Source organism: Phoca vitulina, unplaced genomic scaffold (assembly GCF_004348235.1).
Source record: "Phoca vitulina isolate PV1807 unplaced genomic scaffold, GSC_HSeal_1.0 scaffold10, whole genome shotgun sequence".
NCBI lineage: Eukaryota > Metazoa > Chordata > Mammalia > Carnivora > Phocidae > Phoca > Phoca vitulina.
The window spans coordinates 2,753,307-2,777,487 of NW_022589713.1; positions in this window are offsets into that span (position 1 = coordinate 2,753,307).

Consider the following 24,181-nt stretch of genomic DNA (forward strand, 5'->3'; position numbering starts at 1 on the left):
TGAGATGGAGCCCTGAGTTGTGATCCCTGCTCAGTGGGGAATCTGCTTGAGATTCTCTCTCCCTCTCCCTCTGTCCCTCCCACTTGTGCTCTCTCTCTCTCTCTTTCTCTCAACTAAATAAATAAATCTTTGAAAAAAAAAAAAGCAAGTAATTGGGAGTCCTCCTTTCAACATACAGAAGCCCTCTCTGTCATTAAAAAGCCACCAATGGGCATTATTTTCCCCATTTCATAGATGAAGAAATTAAGCCTCAGAGTGGTTAAGTAATTTCCGTTTCCCACAATGAGTCACACAGCTGGGATTCAAACTGAACTTTCCTCACCTTTCCTCAGGTAAGGCTAAATTCTGTTTCTAGAAGGGAGCTCTGGGCTGTCCCAGCCTAGCAGTAGGTAGGAAGCCAAGGGTCAGGTAAATTGTATTTCACTCTGGTTAAAATTGAGGTACCCTGGCTAAATGCCTCTGCAGTGAGAGCTTCAAGGACCCCTCACATGAGGGATAAAAACAAAAGCTGTTGGGACTTCATCAAGATAAAAAGCTTCCACACAGCAAAGGAAATAGTCAACAAAACAAAGAGGCAATCCACGGAATGGGAGAAGATATTTGCAAATGACACTACAGATAAAGGGCTGGTATCCAGGATCTATAAAGAACTTCTCAAACTCAACACCCAAAAAACAATCAAGTAAAAAAATGGGCAGAAGACACGAACAGACACTTCTCCAAAGAAGACATATGAATGGCTAACAGACACAGGAAAAAATGTTCAACATAATTAGCCATCAGGGAAATTCAAATCAAAACCACATTGAGATACCCCCTTACACCAGTTAGAATGGCAAAAATTGACAAGGCAAGAAACAACAAATGTTGGAGAGGATGTGGAGAAAGGGGAACCCTCTTACACTGTTGGTGGGGATGCAAGTTGGTACAGTCACTTTGGAAAACAATGTGGAGGTTCCTCAAAAAGTTAAAAATAGAGCTACCCTATGACCCAGCAATTGCACTACTGGGTATTTACCCCAAAGATAGAGATGTAGTAAAAAAAAGGGCCACATGCACCCCAGTGTTCATAGCAGCAATGTCCACAGTAGCCAAACTGTGTGGAAGGAGCTGAGATGCCTTTCAACAGACAAATGGATAAAGAAGATGTGGTCCATATATACAATGGAATATTATTCAGCCATCAAAAAGGATGAATACTCACCATTTGCATCGACATGAATGGAACTGGAGGCGATTATGCTAAGTGAAATAAGTCAAGCAGAGAAATACAATTATATGGTTTCACTTTTATGTGGAACATAAGGAATAGCATGGAGGACATTAGGAGAAGGAAGGGGAAAATGAAGGGGGTGGAATTGGAGGGAGAGACGAACCATGAGAGACTATGGACCCCTGGAGACAATCTGAGGGTTTCAGAGGGGAGGGGGATGGGGGATGTGTTAGCCCGGTGATGGGTATTAAGGAGGGCATGTATTGCATGGAGCACTGGGTGTTATATGCAAGTAATGAATCATGGAACACTACATCAAAAACTAATGATGTACTGTATGGTAACTAACATAATTTAATTAATTAATTAAAAATAAAAAATAAAAAAGCTATATTTGTGTTTTTAATTTGTTTTAATTGAAAATTTAATATATACACATAATAAAAAAGTCCAATAAAAAATTTCAGAAAATACAAAAGAGTCTGTGAAAAGTAAGTTGTTCTGCTTTCCTTACTTCAGAACCCAGTAGTTCCCTAGAGGCAACCACTGTAAATAATTTCTTGTGCATGTTTCCAGAAGTATTCCAAGCATATGCTAGTACATTTGTAGCCAGGTGTATTTACTTCCCCTCTTTAAACTTTTCACTGTATGCTCTCTTCATACTGTTTGCATTTTTTTTTTAAACTAGGTATATATTACTTTTTCAAAAACAAGTAAGTAATTTTGCTCAGTTTTTTCAGTTGGGTGGGAAAGCATCTTTCAAACTCTGTTCCTTGGATCACAAGTTTATACACTGGTCATGGAGGTTCTCTCAGCACATCTGGAATCACACCATAGATAACTGAACTGCTCACTGATAATACCAGTCCCAGAGCAACAGGTGCTGTGATTGAGGAGATTGTGCCTGGATGTGCCCTCAAGGCATTTTATCTGTGATTGTTCATCCTTCTCTCCGGTTCCCCGTTCTCTGCACACAGTTGAATTATTGCTGAGGGCTGGGATATCTCTGATTTGCTTCAGGATTTCACACTTTTCTGAGATGAGTTCCTCTAAGTTCTGTCAAAATAATAGGTGTGCAGTAACTTTGCAACTATGAAACACTGTACCCAGTCTTGATTACCAGGGAGCAGAGAAGTCTCTGTTGAAGAATCAGTGGGAGAATGCTTAGTATTATTTAAACAGTTCAGGAAAATAGCTAATCATAAGAGAATCTTATGCAAGAATGTACAGTTGCCTAGATACTAGCAATAACCAGTGAAGCCAGCGTTTCCCCACACTTTGGGCATTAAAACACCATCTTCACCGTTTTTTGTTTTGTTTTGTTTTGTTTTGTTTTTGCTATATCCAAGTATACTTCTGCTATTTACTTATTTTTTAATAGAAGCATTTTTATTTAAATTAAATGTATTAAACAATTCTCTACACAGTAGCTAGAGTGATATTTGTAAAATGTCAATCAGATCACATCACCCCTCTGCTCAGAATCTTCCAATAGCTTTCATCTGATTTAGAATATAAACTGTCTACAAGGATCTGTATGACCTGTGCCCTCTAAATGGCCTTCTCACCTCCTCTACACTCACCATCGCCATCAGTTAGCCTCATCCACAATGGCCTCCTTGATATTTCCCCAATATGTCAAGCTCATTCCCATTACAAAGTCTTTGCATTCTCAGGGGGCTCTGCCTGGAATGCTCCTCTTCTAGATATCTCCTTGTTCCACAACCTTAATACATTTATGTCTCAGATATCTATCTCTTCCTCAGAGAGGTCGATCTGACCAGCCTACTCAAAATGGCACTTTCTCATCATTATATGCCCCTTACCCAGCTTTACTGTCCTTCTTGGCTTTTATCAACACCCAAAATATTATACAATTATTTAATTATTATCTACCTCCCCCAACTGGAATATAAGCTCTAAGAATTTGGGGCCCTTATTTTTAGTTGGCTGTTGAATTCCCAGAACCTAGAATAGTGCCTGGCATGTAGTAAAGTACTTAATAAGTAATTGTCAAATGGATGGACAGATAAATGAAACAGATTTGATTGACTGGGAATAGACTCTCTTATTTAATAAGGGAGGCTTCACAAATAAATGGGATGGATGGATTAGTCAGTAAAGGTTACAGAGAAAGCTGCCTAGCCTTTTCTTTTTTCAAGTGAATAAAGATACTACCATCCTTTAACTAACTAATGTGCCCAGATGGATCTAAAATGTGGATAATTTGGAGCAAATCCTTAAAAAGAAAACCCTGAAAATGTAGATGATATTTTTTTTTTGATTTCTCATTGGGAAAGAAATTTTCCACACAGTGAAAAAATAAAAAATAAAAAGATCAATACATTTGAATTCACAAACACTCTTAATTTCATTAGAATAATTACTGTATTAAGCATTTTTTGTTTTTGCACTCCTCAGAGAAATGCAAATTGAAATCACAATAAATTATCATTACACATCTATTACAATGGCTAAAAACCAAACTAAAATAACAGAAACAAAACTGGCAATACAAAGAAGCAGTAAAGATGTGGGACAACCGAAATTTTCATACAGTCTTGGTAGGAATACAAAATGGTAGAGCTATTTTGGAAAATAATCTGGCAGCTTCTTATGAAGTTAAATATACACTTACCATATAATCCAGAGGTTCCACTTTGAGGTATTTACCCAAGAGAGATTAAAATTTATGTTCAAATACTTGTATGTACATGTCCATGGTGGCTTTATTCATTATTGAGAAAAACTGGAAATAACCCAAACGTGCTTCACATTGATAAACAAAATGTGGGATTCCATATACAATAGAATACTACTCAGCCACAAAAAAGGAACAAAGTACTAACATACACAATAACATGGATGAATTTCTCAAATGCTTTATGCTAACTGGAAGAAGCCAGACTCAAAAGCCTATGTTCTGTATAATTTCATTTATATGACATTCTGGAAAAGCAAAACTATAGGGACAGAAAACAGGCAGTTGCCAGTTGCTGGAGGTGGGAGAAGGGTTAACTACATAAGGGCATGGGGAAACTCTTTGGAAGTGATGGAAATATTCTATATTTGATTGTAATAGTGGTCACCTGACTACATGTGTTTATGGAAATTCATAGAACTTTACACTAAAAAGGGCAAATTTTACTATATGTAAAATATACCACAGTAAACCTGGCTTTTTTTAAAAAAAAGAATAAGATTAAAAGATAAGCAACTGGAAAATATTTTTTAAAAGCATGATAAAGTATTTATATTGTTCATACATAAATAGTACATAAAATTGATAAGAGAAACACTGGTTGCTAAATAGCAAAGGAAAATTTATTCTAACTAGTAATCAAAATTAAAGCACATCGAGATACCATTTCCTATGTTTATTCTCTTCCTCCGTTGCCTTTTTTGAAAAGTTAATACAGAATCCTGGTAACAGTGTGAAGGGCTATATATGCTCACACAATTTTGGTGAGAGTGTAAATTGTTTCAGATCTTCCTGGGAAGCAGTTTGGCCAATCTCTATCAAGAGATTAAGAAATGTTCATACTTTCTGTCCCAGTAATTTTACCTCTGCGAATTTATCCTCAGGAAATAAACCAAGTTGTGAGAATAGTCTTATGTGTGAAGATGGTTGGTACAAATTATTTACAACAGTAAAAGTTTGGAACAACCTAAGTGGCTACATTAAGATAATGTTTAAATCCTATTCATCCTTCGGCTCAACTAAAACATTGCCAATCAACGAGGCTTTCTTCATTAATTAGGGATCCTATTCCGCTGTGTGCAATAGAAACCACAGATAGATACCTCAGATAGGTGTCTCTCTTTCTCGTTTATCCAGAGGTCTACCCATGGGGCAGCAGTTCCCTGACACCAGCAGGTTCCAAGCTCTTTCTGCCCTTCTGTTTCACCTTCTTCCGTGTGGGGCTTCTCTATTCATGGTCACCTCGACGTCACAAGGTGGCTGACCCACCTCCAGCCATGCATCTGCATTCCAGATAGGGAGAGAAAAAGAAAGCAATAAGGAAAGGAGATATCTATAATGGGAAAGCAGACTTTTTCAGAAATCCAGGAGACTTTCACTTGAATCTCATTGGCCAGTATTATGTCAAATAGATAGCACCGTTTGCAAGAGACAGAGCAAACTGTAGTTCTTTTTGGTTTTGCTGTTGGTGGTCGTGGTGTTGGTGGTTTTTGGGTTCTGGTTTTTGTCGTACATAGTACGATAAGGATATATTAGTAAGGAAAAGAGAACTAGTGGTGCCTGCCCACATCTTTGATTTTACTAGTCAAATTTATTTCCCTGGATTGTGCCAGATACACACTGGAAATTTTTACTATTTTTGTTCCCCCCCTTCCAAGCTTCCAGAGGGACTCTAATCCCATAAACATAGTTTTTCTTTAGGCAAAGAACACAAAAGTTTGTCACATTTTGTATTTTCTTAATTACCATCACCTTTTATATTGCTTCTGGGGCCTTTCATGCAGTGTGCACAATGCCTGGAGTCTAAGAGCATTTTTTTTCCCCCAGGGGCCTGAATATTTGAAACCTGAAAAAATCACATTGGTTTTTAAATGCACACAAAAAAATGGTGATATCAAAAATCATTAAATATTTAGTTAAATGTCTACAAAATATATAGCCATGTTAAATACATTAATTGCTATATTTAGTATTCACAAAAATGTTATTACATTTGAAATATATTTGCAGGTTATGTTCTTACTTTCCTGCATATGCATAATGATTATACAGAAATCATAGCCAACCAGAAACTAAACAATTTTCTCCTAGCTTTAGCAGACATTACAGTTGCCTCCCCATATCCTTTCCAGCTAGATTATAGCTCCAGCCCTTTCACAGTACCTGTAATTCTAAGTCAGTGATTGAGTTAGGAATAGAGAGGTCAAAGCCATTCAGGTCAATGAAACATGAGTTTGTGTGTGCTAGGGAAGCTCTATGTTCTTTTTAGTGCCAACCTCATTAGAAATGAATGACCTATTTAAGGTTTAAGAATTGTGCAGATCTCATAATCTCACTCCCTAGTTTATTTGAAGGGCACTGAGGCTCATGGATTTAGGAAATGTACTCAAAGTTTGCCATAATAAAATACCGGATAGTTTAAACAACAGCAACTTTTGACAGTTTTGGAAGCTGGAAGTCCAAAATCAAAGATGTCGACAAGTTTGGTTTCTTCTGAGGCCTCTGTCCTTGGCTAGCAGATGGCTGCCTTCTTTCTGGGTACTCACATGTTTGTGTACCTCTGGTGGTGTCTCTCTCTGCATCCAAATGTCCTTGTCTTATAAGGACACCAGTAAGATTGGATTAAGGCCCACCCTAAGGACTTCATTTTAACTTAATCACCTCTTTAAACGGCCTGTTTCCAAACGCAGTCATGTTTTCAGGTACTGGGGATTAGCGTTTCAACATAGGAACTTTAGGGAGGGAGACACAATTTGTCCATAATAGTTGCATTGTACTTTCTTACCACAGTGCTAGAGGTCAGACTAGGACACCACATTTCCTGATTCCCAGCTGTGCTTTCTTACCACAACGAAAGGAATATTGGGAATTTCTGTGTAATATCTGTATGGATTATGATGAAAATTTTTAGAAGAAATTAAGGGAGCATTTAGAAGGAGGGGGACGTGAAGGTTCATCAGCAGTAAAGCTGGAAGAAATGTGGAAGCTCCAAAAAGCCTGTCTGAGCTGTCAATTCTAGAACCCAATTATACAGAAAGGGCATTTTTATTTTATGATCCAGAAAACTGGAACATATCTACACTATCCAGTAATAGAGGATCAATTGGGTAAATTATGGTGTATCTATCCACTTAGAATAATATGTAGCCTTAAAAATTATGAAGTAGAGGGCGCCTGGGTGGCTCAGTTGGTTAAGCGAATGCCTTCGGCTCAGGTCATGATCCTGGAGTCCCAGGATCGAGTCCCGCATCGGGCTCGCTGCTCGGCAGAGGGTCTGCTTCTCCCTCTGACCCTCCCCCCTCTCATGCTCTCTCTCATTCTCTCTCTCAAATAAATAAATAAAATCTTAAAAAAAAAAAATTATGAAGTAGATATGTATTTCTTAACATAAGAAGATAAGCATGACAAAATTTAAAAATTAAAAAAATAGATTACATAACTATATAATCTGGTTTAAAAACATACATATGTGTATACATGCAATTACTGGCAGTATACACATAAAACTATTAGTACTGGATAAGTGGATTATGAAAAATACTTTTTCCTCTTTGATTTCCTCTTTGATTTCCTCTGTTTTCCTGAAAAAAAAATTAAACCTGGAAAGTTTGTGTATGGAATACTGAGAAAGGCCTCCATATCCAGGGATCAAATGTAGGGATTTTTTTTTCTTTTCCTTTGGCTCATCAAGCCAGCAGCAATCAGCAACAAAGTAGGCAAACTCTGGACAAAACCCTGCAAACCAGCTGCTGCCCTGGTGGATCTCCCTCCATTCGATGCAGAATTCTTAGTTCAGGAGGTAGTGTTCCTGCTTTTCCTTAGGGGCTTGGCATCCTGCCTGCCCCCTCCCTGCGTCGGAAAAGTTACTTTATTTTGTACTTCTCTCCACCATTTCCAGCCACTGTGGGGGGCAAAGCCCATCTTCCCTTTGCCCATTTTGAAGGCAAAGGCCATGAGCTACATAAGCCTGGAGAGCCTCCCCTGGAACTTCACCATGAGTGGTGCACAGCCAACAGATCTCCTAAGCACATGCAGGCCTGGCCCACCTGGCTCCGTCCTCATGCCTAGTGAAATGATTAGTCCCAGTAGCAAACCCTTTGAGTTGTTTGGAACTATCTTTTCCTTGCCTGCTCCCAACTCTGAACACGTACACTTGGCTCTGTATGTGTATGAACACATGCAGTAGCCTTTTAGTTATCACACGATCAGCATAAAACACAGTACTTACCAAGTGTTACATCCTACCATCCATTCTGGGAGAACGAGCATTAGAGAGGCTCCATGCAGCATGATTTCAGGTACTGGCCAGGCATTTAGAAAAGGGCCTTGTGCCTGGCTTCTGGTCTGAAGCTTGCTAGAATTATTTAATGACCATTTTCTGCTAACTTTAGCCTCCTGGAATTTCCCTCTTGGAGAGCTGAGGCTAGAAAGCAAGTCCTTAGATTCCCCGTGTGATGGAAGAGTGGTACCAGAGTCAACCTAAGGTTTTATCAGCAATCCGGATCCCCTCCTCCCTCTCAGAGCCTTGGTCTCTAACTCACCAGCACCAAGGAGAAGGGAGAAGTGGCAGGGCACTGGCAAGAAGGTGGTCCACGTAAAAATGATTGTGATTTGGAAACTGGACAGGAGACTTGCTGGTTGTTGTACATTTTTTACCTGCTATTTTAGAATAAAGAAGTAAAAACGTGGCTGTTTTTTTTTTTTTCTCCAACCTTGGGAAACCAAGTGATAAAATAGAGTAATGCCAATGAAACTCTCTCTGAAGCCCCAGTAAGCTTAATACTAATCACAGACTCCAGGAATATTCTATATGATTTTTAGTGCCTTCAGTGTTGCCGTTGTTCCTTGCAAGGAAATGAGATAAATGGAGGCAATGAAACATATTAAGTAAATTCTTGTGTGGGAAAAAGTCTGAGTTCTCATATGCTTTCAGTTAGTTTAGTCTCTTGATTATATTGACTGATAATAATGTCTTGTTTTCATAAGTGGACAGTGTTACAATTTATTTCTATTGGCAATTAGGAATTACAATGTAAATGCCAGATCAGTAGTATAGAAATTAAGTACAGATTTGCCTTGAGGCAACTTCACTTTTATTGGTCAACAGCATCGTGAGTAGTAAAAAGATTGCTTGAGATATAACTATGTGAGTGGAAGCCATTGATACATGATTCACATGGATTCTTTGTAGGAAAATAAATCTATTGTCATCCACGGCAAATATTTATTTAATTTTCAGTCTCCTACTGGTGTCTAGGACCTTCACAGAAGGGAGATTATAGAATCAACATAAATATATCCCTCTGTGTAGGATACTGTTCTGTTCACCTCCTAATAACCTCATTGTGGAAAGAGGGATTCCCCACCCTAAATAGTACAAGATGGCCAAACATACCACACCTGATGCAGGACAGTTGAGATTGACAGCAGTTATTCGTCATATATACTCACAGCCTATAGGAGGGCATCACACACCGTGCAGGGTCACAAGGGGATTGTACTTGGGAGTTGAGTGAACCAGCAGGAGCTGTGGGAGGCAGGCTTTATAGTAAGAAGAAGGTGGGGTGCTTCCTGGTTCCCATGAGAGAAAGTGATTGGCTTGCTTGAATAATTTCACAGGCTGACAGGAAAGTAAGATACATTAGGTTGAGGTCCAGGTAGAGCATAGCTGGTCCAGCTATTAGGAGAACCAGCCAAGTGGGGAGCCTTTCTTACCTGGTGGGGGACATACCTGGCAAAAGCAGGAATACTCATGGTTAGGCCTTTGGGGCTCCATGAGGCTCAAGGATGTCCAGGTAGTGCATGGAATTTAGGCCTTACACTATAGGTACAAAAGAAGAATAAGACATGGTTCCTGACTGCAAAGAGCTTGAATTTTCCAGGCTGAGATAGAAGTGGGGGTCGGAGATGTGGGAGAGTCAGACTATTATAAATGGTTCTGACGAAGTGCAGGAGCACATCTGAGCATGTAGAGGTAATTGGGTACAATAATTGGAACAGACAGACTTCATAAAAACATGGTGTTTGGCTAGAACTTCAGAGGTAGGTAGAATGCACGGTTGCGGGGGGAGTCAAGTAGGGGACATATCAGAAAACGAATGAGGTGGTAAAGTTCTTGGTTATGTTTAAAGAACACCTAATTCCTTTCTTCAACATATACTTTTCAGGGGCCTACTCAGGGCACAGGCCACACAGGGTATAGGGTAAAAAAGAAGCTCTAAGGACAGCATGGGCCTTGCCTGTTGGGCTGTCTTGTCTGGGTTGGGGGTGAACTATGGGGCAGTGGCATCCCAGGAAGGCACTTGGCTGAGGCCTGCATTCACTGAGGGCCCCAAGTATGGATTTTGGACATAATCTCCTATGAGATAAAAATAACCACACAAATACACCAATGGGAGAAGAAGCTACTCTATTTGTAATTTTAAATGTTGTAAAAACTTAAAATATACTACAATTTTAATACCTTCTCTAGCATTTATGTTTTAATATAACAGGACCATTAAAATAAATGGAAGTAGTCCTGGGGTCCCCTACCTTCAGTGAGGCCCTGCTAGCAAGATGGCTCCCTGTTGTCCCCATCCCACCACAATCTGTTGGGTCTTCAGGGCTCACCTCTAGACTCTTTCCTCTTCAGTCCATGCTGAGCATTCCCAGCTCAGTGCCCCCGGAGCAATCTGGGCTTGTTCCCGCCTGTGGAGCAGTTGGTACTTAATGCTCCAGCCAACTGAGCTACTCAGCAAGTACAGGCAGCCACAAACAGAGAAAGAAGCCTCTAAATTACTGAAGGGAGCGCTATGTTCTTTCCAGTACAGGGCAGTCATTTCTGGGTTGTCCAGTACAAGTGTGTACCTCCTAAGATATTTATCGGAGACTTATTTCACCTCTTGTACTTGGCAACCAAAACACATAGATGCATACCAACATGTCCTCAGGTTTGTTCTAATTTTATATCCCAAATACGCTCTGAGAGAGAAGATAAAGATGTGTTCTCTGGCTCCAGGAAATTTATTGTGAACTTAACTTTCTCTTCCTTAATGAATGACTAATGCGCTATGTATTATTTATTTATGATACACCAAATAGTTTAGCTCGTAAGATATAAAGAGAAAGGAAGCTCACCATCTCTTCAGGAATCAACAATGACAACAACAAAAAAACTGTAAAAAAAGAGAGAGAGAGAGAAGGAAAAAACCTTTCCTGGATACAATTATCTCTGTTAGCAATTAAGTCCAAAAGCTGTAATATAAAATGGCTAAAATTCTTATGGCAAGAAATGAACTTGTCCCAAAATAAATGGATGTACAGATGAGCCCAGAGAGTACAGCCAAATTAAGAGTCAGATTTTGGGGGTGGGGTGGGGTGGATGTGCGCAAACATCACATTAGCCATTCTGAGAACTGTTTGCAGATTTTAAAGACAGCTGTGACTACCTTCACAATGACTCCATGGGTGATGATGTTCTAGATCTGGACATCAGGAAATCTCTAAGTATGTATGAAATCAGTTAGAAGGAAGCCATGCTGACCCTAAATGCAATTATGGGTTCAGTTAACACCTTAGTAGGAAAAGAAAATATCCAATGTCTGTTAAAGACTCACTAAAGCATATAATGTCCTGGAACAGGGAATCATTGTACTGTACATTCTTGCAGGAAGTGTAACATTTCAGATGTGTTCTTTCAGACTGGAGGTTATTTGGGAAATGAGTGTATAAGAGTCATAAGACTGAGACAAATCACCACTCACATCCTGAAGAAATTCTGACTTCATCTTTGGACTGTGGTTTTCTTTGGACCCCTGAGTTGCTTTTTGAACCATAATATATGTGTAAAACCAACCAAAGAGGCTCTCACATGAATCTTGGGGAGGTATAAACGTGAGATTACAGGATGCTAGACACTGAAGTAATGCGGGCATTGCTAAAACACTAATTTTAGCCCAGGATCTCTTAGTGTTATTGCTTTGCTCCTGATCGGCTCAGTGAGCATTCGATCGGGAAGGTTCTCGCATCTTGGCTCACTTTACCAGGCTTGGGAGGTACTATAATTTCTCTATTTACTCTCACTCATAAAAATGTACTGACTGGGATCTAAGGCAGCTATATGAAAAAGTAATTACATGAACAAATGCACACATAACTTCATTTTGTCTTACACTCAAGCTGCCTCATCACCTAACTTAGCCACTGTACACTGTTGCCAGGTCCACCTCAGGGCGGGGACTAAGGTGAGGGGAGTGAGGCACTTACCTTGGGCAAAGACTTTACGGGGATGCCAAAAAAATTCAGCAATCAAGATAAATGATATATATTTTTTTGATTTTCCCATTTTTTAAAACATTTTTTATTTAAATTCAATTAATTAACATATGATGTATTATTGGTCTCAGAGGTACAGGCCTGTGATTCATCAGTCTTATATAATACCCAATGCTCATTATATCACATGCTCTACTTACTGTCCATCACCCAGTTACCCCATCCCTCCACCCCCCTCCCCTCCAGCAACCCTCAGTTTGTTTCCTAGGATGAAGAGTTTCTTATGGTTTGTCTCCCTCTATAGTTTCATCTTGTTTTAAGATAAATGATATTTTAATACAATGTTCTTAAAACCAAAGTGACAAACCATGGCTCACAGGCCAGTTGCCTATTTTTTTTAATTAATTTATTTATTTGAGAGAGAGAGAGCAGGGGGAGGGGCAGAGGGAGAGGGAGAGAAACAGACTCCCCACTGAGTGAGGAGTCTGACACTGGGCTCTATCTCCTAACCCTGAGATCATGACCTGAGCCCAAATCAAGAGTCAGACGCTTAACCAACTTAGCCACCCAGGCGCTCCACCTATTTTTATAAATAGAGTTTTATTGGAACCAGGGCCAGGATTAGGCAAAAAATGAGTGAGACAGGATTATGCAAATGCAGCATCAAATCCTGTCTGTATTTCAATTTTTATTATTTCAAATCATGGATTTTTTTTCCCATTAATCCTGGCTTCTAAAAATTTTGCCATAGATCTAAATTCCAACCTATCTCCCACTCCCATCAATCCTGGCCAAATCATCCTATATTAACAGCATCAGCTGGTGTTTAGTGCACAAAGCTGACCACACCCCACTGGTGTTTTCTTTCCTCCTTCTTAGAGATGTTTCTGTGTTGTCCTGTTTTTTCCAGCTCACAGTTGGGTTAATCCCACCACAGATTGTCATTTTCTTATTCATATGTATGTAGTTCTTTTTTTCTTTCTTTTTTTTAAGATTTATTTATTTGAGAGAGAGAGAGAGAGTGGAGGAGGGAGGGGCAGAGGGAGAGAATCTCAAGCAGACTCCTCACTGAGCGCAGAGCCCCACGCAGGGCTCGATCTCATGACCCTAAGACCATGACCTACCTGAGCCACCCAGGGAACCCAGTTATTTTTCAACATCCTTTTCTTCCTCTCTTCAAATTACCAGGGTGAATTTTGACTTAGAATATTTAAAAAATAACTCATTTGGAAGTGAAAGAAAGCAAAGTAAAAAACCTTCTGGGGCTGGGGGGGCGGGGAACTGTCAACACGGTGACAAGTTCCTTAGCTTTGATGGAGCTGGCTGTCTCCATTTGCAAAGTAGGTGGGTTCCATTGACCGATCTTTAGCTTTTCTTTCAGCTGTACAAATTTTGGGTGAGCGATTATACTACCTGAACTGCTAAAGGTCTTGAGAGTACGTGAAGCTTCAGGTAATCTATTTGTAAATTCAGTACTTGTATCTCACATGCGTGTGCACACACACACATGCAAACTCATTTTTTAAATTAGAGTACTACATTGTTGAAATGCATTTGTTTTAAATCCAAATATCTTATTTATTTAATGGCCTGTAAATGGCGACTATAGTATGTGTGATAAAAAATTCAGAACCATACCTGAAGAAGCTTACATCAGTAAAGAACCCAGACTACTGACAGAGCATTATCCTGTGTATATGTATTTAAAGCACATAAACAGATATACTTTAAAGAGGTTTTTTAATTAAAAATGTTTATTGAGTAAGTGGAGACAGCTCAAAAGAAATATAAAAAATTGAAGGGCTTGCAGCTATGATACAGACACACTACAGATCATCTATATTCAATTCAGTTTTTTAAAAAGGCTGATCTTTGTTGGCAATATTTAATTTTAATATGGAAAATTCCTTGAATTTTGACAGCATGCCTGAGAATGTGCAAATTATGCACACTCCCCATGGAAATGACCCTGTGACCCCTGCATTTTATTTAGGTCAGTGTGGGCAGCGGTGACCACCTCCTCCTCCTCTATGCAAATGCTGTTAAGAGAAGAAAACTGACCGCAGCAACAGGAGCTGGGGATGGGGAAGTAGGAGAAGCTGAGAAGGGCAGCGAGCCAGGAAGGCCTGCCCTGGGGAGCCCACGGTGGTGTGGCAGCCCCGGAAAAGCCATTTTTAAATCGTCTGCATGCCTAGTGCAACAGGGTGGATCCCCCGAGCGACTGCATCCTTCCCCGACTCCAAGTTGGAGGTGAATGCTTTGTATTTACAGACAGTGTGCATTCACCAAGTTGATAGAGAATTAGAGTTTTCTCAGATGAGGGCTATTTAAGGTGATCTTATCTCCCCTGCTCTCTGTTTTGCCCCGCTCCAGTTCTCTCTCTACGCAGAATGATGCTGACTGAGCTTTCAGCACTCCAAAGCAATCACGTCACTTCTTCAGGGTTCCTGAATAAAGGGCAAGCCCTTAGCTTGACATGCAAGCCAAGCCCTGCTGTAAGCCGGTCCCTGCCTTCAGCTCTGGGTGCAGATCCCACCATGCATTTGGGGCTCCATGGTCTTCTATGTAAGTACTTTTCATTTTTTTATTAAGGTATAATATGCATCAAGTGAACTAATCGCAAGTGTACAACTTTATGATCTGTAGACATGTATCTATCCCTATGTAACCACACCTAGATCAAGAAGTAAAACAGTTTCCCCACCCCAGGTTCGGCCTGTTCTTCAACTTTACATGAACAAAACTATACAGTATATATTACTTGATGGCTGTCCTCTTTCAGCAAAAATGCCTGTGAAATTCATCCATGTTGTGCATACATTTAGTTCATTCTTTTCCTTGCAGAGTAGTATTCTGCGGTATGAATGTATCACTATTTATCCCTTGTGTTGCTTCTTCTTCAAATTCCTCTCATGGCATTTAGGAGAGTAGAAAGTTTGAGGGAAAAGGCCCATGGAGGCCTAGCCACCGCCAGGGATGCAGTTTCCTGAGGCCTCAGGGGGGATGCGCTCCTGGTGTGGAATCTTACTGTTAGCCCCAGAGCCTCAGCAGCCTGTGCTGTGAGATTGTGCAGAGTGCCCCAGAGCAGCTACAGCCTCGGGACTTGGTGCGAAAGTCAGCACCCATTCCTTTATTTATAGTAAGAAATTCAACCGTCATATTTTCAGATGAATACATTTCATACATTTTTTAATCGTTCTGTAATATTTATGTAGGCTTTCTTCCAAGTTCCAAGGAACTATGAATACATTTAAATAATGAGTTGCACCCCAAAGATACAAATGTAGGGATCCAAAGGGGCACCTGCACCCCAATGTTTATAGCAGCAATGTCCACAATAGCCAGACTATGGAAAGAGCCAAGATGTCCATCGACAGATGAATGGATAAAGAAGATGTGGTATATACATACAATGGAATATTATGCGGCCATCAAAAAAATGAAATCTTGCCATTTGCAACGACGTGGATGGAACTAGAGGGTATTATGCTGAGCGAAATAAGTCAATCAGAAAGACATGTATCATATGATCTCACTGATATGAGGAATTTGAGAAACAAGACAGAGCATCATAGGGTAACGGAGGGAAAAATGAAACAAGACCAAACTGGAGAGGGAGACAAACCATAAGAGACTCTTAATCTCAGGAAACAAACTGAGGGTTGCTGGAGTGGTGGGGGGGTGGGAGGGATGGGGTGGCTTGATGATGGACATTGGGGAGGGTATGTGCTATGGTGAGCACTGTGAATTGTGTAAGACTGATGAATCACAGACCTGTACCTCTGAAACAAATAATACATTATATGTTAAAAAAAAAGAAGAAGATAGCAGAAGGGAAAAATGAAGGGGGTGAAATCGGAGGGGGTGACGAACCATGAGAGACTATGGACTCTGAGAAACAAACTGAGGGTTCTAGAGGGGAGGGGGTGGGGGGATGGGTTAGCCTGGTGATGGGTATTAAAGAGGGCACGTACTGAATGGAGCACTGGGTGTTATACGCAAACAATGAATCATGGAACACTACATCAAAAACTAATGATGTAATGTATGGTGATTAACATAATAAAATAAAATTATTTAAAAAATACAGTTGGCAAAGGAGCAGGGGAAAAAAGAGACACAGAAAGAAATTCTGTGTCAGGGAAAGGGATATTTTATGTGTAGGAACTACAGAAGGCAATAAGATGCTGGGTAGTATTTCTCCATCGTTCGAAGGAATGTCATAAAATGTGTTACTCATTAAAGGAGCCAAACACTTTTAGATACCTCATTCATGTGTTATCTTTAAATAAATCTGAAGCTGGTGAAAAAAAAATAATGAGTTGCACAATATCTTGGTAAATATACTGTTGGAATTTACAAATGAGGAATTTGGGGCAAATGGAAGAACTAAAGCTAGCCAAGGCAAACATATAAGGGAAAAACCATCAACTTTAATCATATCTCTGCTCTGGTTCTCCTTGTGCCCAGGAGGCAGGGCAGACAAGGGGTTAAGGCTGCAGGCTCCCGGGCCAGAGGGCGTGGGTTCGAATAGTGCTCTGCTCCTACCTCTGTGACCTTGGGTGAGTTACACTGCCTCTCCGTGCCTCAGCTATGCCACCTAGAAGAATGGGATGATAATAGGAGTTCAATAAGCTGACTGAGGCAGAGTGATTTGAACAATGCTGGCACGTAGCAAGCAATTAAAAAATGTTAAAAAGGCCAGCTGTTATTTTTGTCTTGGATTCCGTAGTTACTTTCCTCATTCTCAGAAAATTAGATCACATTTAGTTATTACTAACTACTGAGGCCTCTGTTTCAAGTCGTGATGATGAAATGATCATTTTTAAATACCTGAGAGACAGGTATTTCCAGAGAAGAATCAGGGTTGGCTATACTCAACACATACTCTTTTGGTGGCAACTATAAGGAGATTAAAAAAAAAAAAAAAAGACCAAACATTAGTCAAAGCATCCCAAGGTGATTAAAATCTTATGAATAAATATCCCAAGGTTATTAAAATGTTTTAAATAAATATATTGTGTTAGGGACACTGGTTTATGTAATCTGTTCTGCTTTTGCTTTTTACGATACAGTTCTAGAAGAGCGGGGAATCTGAAGCATGCTTAAAGTTGAAGCCTCTTCTGGGATGTTGCTAAGGAAAATCCACAATCCAGGATTGCTAATTAAAATTAATTCTACTTATGTGCATAAATTAAGTCCTAATGAGGTGAGAAACTGTGGTAAAATAATTAAAGATTGAAAATATCTTCCCTGAATAAAAATGAAGCCAGGGAGGCTTTTATACTCTCAATTCTATTGTTTTCTCTTTAACTGCAGTTGAATAAAAAGAAAGCAGCTCTGAGGACAGGGAGATGGAAAATCAAAACAAAATCTTTTATGTAATTAGCTTATACAATCAAGGCAGGGCAAATAGAACACCTGTGAATGATAGAGAATGAAGTCTTTGTAGGCGTTGAAAGATAAGGCACTCATGGGCTTTTTAGCTCAAGTCCAGTCCAGAAGTAAGAGACGAGTGCCCAGGAGAGGATTTTTATTCCAAGCCAGAATGACGTGAATATGAAAAGTTAAGGATTATTGTCAGAAGCACCAAATTATGTTATTATATATATCTTACAAAGAGTACTCTTAAAGAATAACTTGTATTTGAGATCTACTCTTTAATGAAAATAAGTATTATAGATAAAATAGTAGAGAGAGAGAGAGAGAGAGAAATATTGAAAAAGAGAGAAAGATCCAGGAAGTCTGAATATTTCCCTGTGTTGGATTTTCAAAAACATGAGCGGCCCAACAGGACTTCCTGGAAAAGGCAAATTCCAGGTTGCTAGTTCTTGGTTAAGATTCCCTGTTAAATGCAATGAGGGGGTGCAGGGGGTCTCCTGGAATCAGAGATCACAGTCTGGGGACCACCTAACTGAAACCTGCCTGCGACCCCATTTTTGGTGATCAAACCCTAACTCTCAAAAAGACGTTACACTAAATAAATTACAATTTCTGGCTTCTCTCACAAACCCTGACATTCTGGCAACACCGGGGCAGCATTTCTGGCTCCCAACAGTTGGCAGTACCTGAGTAGTGACCACTCCTCTGCAGTTCACCACAGTGCTTTGGGTTGGCTCCTGCCCTGCCCTGGACGTTTCTGAGGCCTCACTCTTGCCAAGGGTATCTGTGTTGGTTGGAGGTGTGTTATGGGTGAGGGAAAGGAAGACCTTTGGAAAATCAAGGCAAATATACCTGTGTCTGTTGGGAAGCAAACAGATGGGAATATTGTGGGATCCCTTTGGGGACCCTGATGGACAGGTCTTTGCTCCACAGGTAAGATGGCACCAGTCACTACTCAAGTCACGTCAGGATATAAATATTTGGATAACTACCTTCAGGCTGAACTTTTACAGAGCAGAGGACCCAGTCTCATTCACCATTGTGTCCCCAGTTTGGCACAGTGTGTGGCAACAAAGTTGGTGCTTAATAAATATTTACTGAATTAATACAAAGCCAGATGACTGTAATATTCTCCATCCTCTAAATTGATCAAGTTGAAAAGTGAAAAAGTAAATTGAAAAAGTACTTGCTTTTTTAAAGACAGTAATTCAATTCTCTGGGTATCATCTCCCCACCATACATGAAAATCTCTCTTCATTCTATTGACTCTTAGGACCCTCAGGAAGTTCACCTCCTACTAACCAGCAAACTAGGTGAAAACATTATTGGGCCACTTCCAGAGTCACTTCTAGTGCTTAAAATGAGCTTCAGAGAAAATGAGCCAAGAGTGTACCAACTGACAACCAGCTGTGCCACAGGTGGGAACACGGGAGATTTGTCACTTGCATAGCTGAGTAATATATAGTGTTTAAATCAGGGCACACTGGCTTCCACAAACTCAATGAATCATTCCTGTGTGAACCAGCTGATTTCACTTTGTTAAAAGGAAACTGTTTTTCAGTGTTCCAACATACCTGGCCAGATTTTCCCCAGGATAATGATGAGCAAATGTTGGCTGTTTATAAACCCTGCTCGTGAACCAGGAATTCCAAACTCAAAAGCCTACAGGGCCAGGCAGGTAATGGACATGAGTGAAACTTGCTGAGACCGTCAAGTGGGACAGCCACTCCTCTACTACAAATAGCTGAAGTGAATGCAAAAATCTAGGTCCAGTGTTGCCAAGTCTTCCCATTTTTCAAGAGAAGTCAGGTATCTGCTCTTATATGGACATTTCCAAATTAGACAACAACAGAAAAGCCAGGCCAGATTGAGCCTAAGCCCTCAGGTTTCTGGAATCTACTGTTTAGACAGATAGAGAATAAAGTTCCCCTTTGAAGGCACCTAAGGCACCTTGATGGTCTGTGGTCTGTGACTAACAGCAGATCTCCCCCTCCACTAACTCAAAGGGCCCTGGGACCCTCTGAAAAAGAAACCTTGGTTTTATTGTTTGTTTTTTCTTGGATTTATTCTTAATGGGGTGCTTTGGAATCTTTACGATAGATAGATGGATAGATAGATGGATGGGTAGATAGATAGATATGTATTTATCTCACAGAGTACTTCTGTGGGAATACATTAGTAATTTCAACTTGAGAGAACAACGTAACTCCCCTAAAGGCAGCTGAAACCATTGTACACATTAGCATGCGTATGCATGTGTGTGTATTTCTTTTACCATAGGTAATTGATATTTGTTTTAAGAATGCTTTTTATTCCAAATTGTGTTTTAGTAGGGTTTTTTTTTTTTTTTTTTTTGGTCTTCATCAAATAACCATGGGACGGAAGTGCATCCCTTGCCCAGAGCTGTTTTGTTTTGAATGCGGGGAAGGAAATGGGAAAACGTTTCAGGCTTTGATCCCTGGACCAGATTACTTTCTGACTCACAATGAGGCCATAGAGAGGACATGTGAATAGAACAAGCACTGAGAACCTGCACTGGCCAAAGCCAAGCAATGGTTTAGGTCCCTCTAGCTTGATAGATTCTGTTTTATAGCAATGATGAAAATAAGGACAATGATATTACTTTCTTTTGGCCTGTGTCTTATTTTGTGGGGAAAAAAAATTATGACTAAAACTTGAACCAATTCTGATTTTTACATTTTCATTTGTAAAGTGGAGATATTAGTAGCTACCTTACAGGATTTTTGTGAACATTGATAAATTTAACATCTGCAAAATACCTACAAGAGTACCCAGTGCATAGAACTGAAGAGGTAGTAGGTAGCGTTATTGCTATTACTTTATATTTTCATTTATGCTTTATAACCTTGCCTCTCCAAGTGTGATCTGGCACCAGCAGCGTCAGCATCCCCTGGGTGCTCGTTAAAAATGCAGGATCTCAGGGGCACCAGGGTGGCTCAGTAGATTAAGCATCTGCCTTCGGCCCAGGTCATGATCCCAGGGTCATAGGATCGAGCACCGTGTCAGGCTCCCTGCTCGTGGGGAGCCTGCTTCTCCCTCTCCCCACTCCCCCTGCTTGTGTTCCCTCTCTCGCTGTGTCTCTCTCTGTCAAATAAATAAATAAAATCTTTAAAAAAAAAAAGCAGGATCTCAGACACCACTGTACACCTACCAGCTTAGTCCAATTAGGAATGCTATAACAAATTACCATAGACTGCATGGCTTAAACGGCAAATACTTATTTCTCACAGCTCTGAAGTCTGGAAGCCTGAGCTAGGGTGCCAGCCAGTCATGCTCTTGGTGATGTCGTCTTCCTGGTTTATAGGGCTATCTTCTCGCTGTGTCCTCACTTGGTGGAAAGAGCACAAGCTCACTCTCTGGCCTCTTCTTATAAGATCACTAATCCCATTCAGGAGGCTCCACCCTCAGCACCTCTCAAAGTCCTAACCTCCAAACACTATTACACTGGGGATTCCATTTCAACATAGGAGTTGGTGGTGGGGCGGGGGGTGGAGACACGAACATTCATATTTATTTGATCAAATCTGCATTTTTAGCAAGATCACATGTGATCTGTGTGACCAGTCAAACTGAAGGAAGCACAACTTTATAAAATGTACTTTGTATTTCAAACTTTTCATATTTTGAACTTCCTCAAATAGTGTTCTAAAACTTGAATTCTTTTGTACCATCTATATAATATTTGCTGTATCTGTGATCTATCTGCACCATTACTTACTTAATATTTTCTTTGACTAGTCTTCATTTTAAAAAAAGATTTTAGCCTGCTTCTAAACAATGATATAATGGGTTTATATCCTAGTTATATTTATTTCTAATATATTTTGAAATAAATAATTAACTGTTAAGTTAAAAATGTCCCTCGTGTATCACTAAAAGCAACCCGGGTATTTCTGGCGCAGACACACCACCTTTTGGGCATCACTCTCCCAGGGGGACTCACTATTTATAAGAAGTTTGTGTTAAGTGATTTAGTAAAGTGAAGACTCTTTTTCTGATATGAATAATACTCCCTGGTTTTTCTGTTTTGTCATTTCAAACTGCATGGTGTGACAAACAAGATTTTACCGGTCTGATAGACCACTTTCTAGCATGTATCTAGGCCCTTCTTTCTTTCTTTTTCTTTCTTTTTAAGATTTTATTTATTTGTTTGACAGAGAGAGAGAGCATGAGCAGCAGAGGGAGAGGGAGGTGCAGACTCCCCATGGAACAAGGTGTCCAATGTAGGACTCAATCCCAGGACCCTGGGATCATGACCTAAGCTGAAGGCAGACGCTTAACTGACTGAGCCACCCACGTGTCCCTGGGCCCTTCTTTCTTAATTTCAACATCAGTTCAGCCACCACTTCATACCAGGCCTTGTGTTGGCATGGAAGACAAAGTTGAGAACAGTACCCCTTCCCTAGGGTCCTGCCGTTATAAATGTAGTGGAATATGACAAAGGTGATAGTAAAGCAATGCTCAGGATGTTATGCAAGCACAGAGCAAAGTGCCTGGCCCAGCCATGGAGTCCAAGCAAGTCTTCCAGGCAAGAGGTAGAGCCTTAGTTCAAACCCAAAGGATTGGCAAGGGACAGATAGGAGGGCATGCTAAAAAAAAAAAAAAAAAAAAGGATATAGTGTGGGCAAAGCTACAGACCAAGAAACAGTAAGGCAAATCTCTCAAAATCTCAGTTTCTTCATTTGTAGTGTAAAATAGGAAGGGTACTTATTAAGTTATATAGAACAAAAATGCTAAGGTATACGTTTATCTGTGAGAATTATGGATCTGCCTATTCAGAAATAAATACACACACAGAGAGAGGTCGTGCCAAGTACTAGCTATAATCCCACTCCTACTTATATACCCAAGGGACATGAAAACATATGTCCGCACATATTCATAGCATCACAATTCACAATAGCCAAAAAAGGAGAAACAGCCCCAATGTCCATCAACTGATGAATGGATAAATAAAATGTGGCCTATCTCTACAATGCAATATTATTTGGCTATTAAAAGAAATGAAGTATTGATGCATGCCACAACATGTATGAAACTTGAAACCTACTAAGTGAGAGAGGCCAGAAACAAATGGTCACATATTGTATGATTCCATTTACATGAAATGTCCAGAATGGGCAATATATAGTCAATAGATTCTTATAGATCTATAAACCTAGAAAGATAGAAAGTAGGCTCGTGGTTGCCTAGGGCTGGAGGTGGGTGGGTGTGGCAAGTGATTGCTAATGGGTCCTGGCTTTCTTTTTGGGGTGATGAAATGTTCTCAGATTGATTGTGGCGATGGTTGTACAATTTCCTGAATATGCCATAAACCATGGGATTGTACACTTTAAATGTTTGAATGATATGGTATGCGAATTATATCTTAATAAAGCTATTATTTTTTAAAAAATAAAAACCGTCTCATAGCATAAACCAGGCCCAGTTCTAAGTGCTCTATATATGTTAACTATTTAATCCTTACACTAGCCAATGAGATAGGTAACATGATGGTCTCCCATCAGACAGGGGAGTGCCAGTAAGTGGTAGGGCTGTGATGTGAACCCAGGAGGCTGGCTCTGGCACACTTTATTTTTATTATTATTATTTTTTAAATATTTTATTTATTTATTTGACAGAGAGACAGAACCAGAGAGCACAAGCGGTGGGAATGGCAGAGGAGAGGGAGAAGCAGGCTCTGCACTGAGCAGTGAGCCCGATGTGGGACTCGATCCCAGATCCCTGGGATCATGACCTGAGCCAAAGGCAGATGCTGAACCATCTAAGCCACCCAGGCACTCCACACCTTCACACTTTAATTTCCACTCTACACTGCTCTAGTTTGGGAGCCATTCAAAGCTCCAGTTTTCAACTCAGATAAACATGGGTTCTGATCTCGGCCCCATCGCTTCCCAGCCAAATGATCCTGGGCAAGTTACTGAAGTTAGTTTCCTCATGTGTTAAATGGAGATAATAGAGCCTCCCTCATAGGACTGGAGTCTAGCACAGGGACTATCTGTTGTCAGCTGGGAGTCCTTCTTTCATGCAGTATTGTCATAGGTTTAAGGACTGAAAAGCACTACACACACCGCAGCAGCAGGCTGACTGACAGCATAGAGACAGCAAGAGTCAGCTTATTATTTCTGCAAGTACGGAATTTTGTTTTCCACATAGAAATGGCCTGGTAAACCAGTGGCCTGGCATTCTACCTATTACATAACATAACTTAAAATTAAAGGTTCAAATGAGGAGAAAAATAGTTGCCACAGGCCCTGAACATTTGAAATGTTAGGGATTTGCTTTTTATTGCATGAAAACAAGAAGTGTGGGACAGAGAAAGAAATGTGTCACTTCCCCAGCACTGACCTGCAAGGGCAGAGTGACCTTACACTAGAAGAAAAATGCCAGTAATTTCCAAACTAATTTAATTTTAAATTTCTGGATTTGGTTTTTTTTTTTTTTTTTTAATTTCATCTGGTAAAGACATACTTATTCTTGGAAGAAAAAAAAAGCAACAACATTAGTGATAAATGAAGTTATATAAGCTTTGCTGGCAAACGCACACAGCACAGCGCTACAGAGCTCATTTGCAAGGCAAGGAAGCAAATCAAAGTTCACCACAGCTC